Below are 1,141 nucleotides of genomic sequence, written 5' to 3' on the forward strand. Positions count from 1 at the left end.
ACATTTCTCTGGTTTTGCGGGGGTGGCGGGGTGGGGGTAGCGGTGGGATTAGCAAAGCTTCCCAGCCCCCAAATCTGAGACTGAACTGTCACCTCCTAGCTCTTTGGTTCAATCTTAAAGTATCTTTAAAAATCATCTTGTAGGGGTGCCTGGGTGGCTCAGTCGGTTAAGCGTCCTACTTGGGGGTCAGGTCATGATCTCACAGTTCATGATCTCACAGTTCCTGGGTTCAAGCCCCGCTTCGGGCTCTGTGCTGACAGCTCGGAGCCTGGAGCCTGCTTCGGATCATGTGGCTCCTCCTCTCTCTGCCCCTCCCATGTTCATGCTCTCTGAATAATAAGTAAACGTTAAAAAAATAATAAAATAAAATCATCTTGTGTCCACATTTTAGGTGAGAAAACTGAGGCCCAGTGAGTACAAAGTGACGTCTTTGTGACGTCAGAACAGGCACCAGGGCCAGCTGAGTGTTTCACATTTTCTAACACATGACAAACTTTCGTAGAAAGCAGAACTTAATACGATGCGAAAACGCCTCACCATTCCAATGATATCAGTGGTAAATTAAACCTCAGGCCTTGGACTGGAGAGTGGGGGGTGGTGCCCGGAATGCTGACACTTCTAGAAAGTGAAAGTCAGCTCTTCAGTCCCTGGAATTTAAACACTGGGGGCAGGGGGTGGGGGTCTGATGCCTTCTGACAATCTGTGCTTTGTTGGAATGTCTGGTGAAGAAGCCCTCTTCCGCAGACCGGTCTTCATCTGACCTGAGGATCCCTTGGATTGGGGCACCTCAAGTGTGTCTTCCAATCCACTTAGTACGGGGGTAAATGTGCTGATTCCTTCCAAAGTTTCCTGCAGCAGGAAAAAGCAGTCCGAGTTAACACACACGCTGACCTTACTGCCGATCTCAGTGACTCAGAACCCCAAGTTGCGTTCTTTCCCAAACAGGTCGGACTGAGAGCCCGGCTCCGAGACCCCGACCTCGGACCGCCCCGCTTGGGGGCGGAGCCGCGGACGTGCGTCCGAGCGAGTGCGTGCGGCCCCAGTGCGCATGCGCGGGCTCCGGGGCTGGGACGTGGCTATAAGTGGGCGGTGTGGGCGGCCTCCCGGTGTTGCCTGCGGAGGGCTGCGCTTTTGTGCCCCG

The sequence above is a fragment of the Prionailurus viverrinus genome, chromosome A2 (assembly GCF_022837055.1).
Source record: "Prionailurus viverrinus isolate Anna chromosome A2, UM_Priviv_1.0, whole genome shotgun sequence".
Taxonomy (NCBI): domain Eukaryota; kingdom Metazoa; phylum Chordata; class Mammalia; order Carnivora; family Felidae; genus Prionailurus; species Prionailurus viverrinus.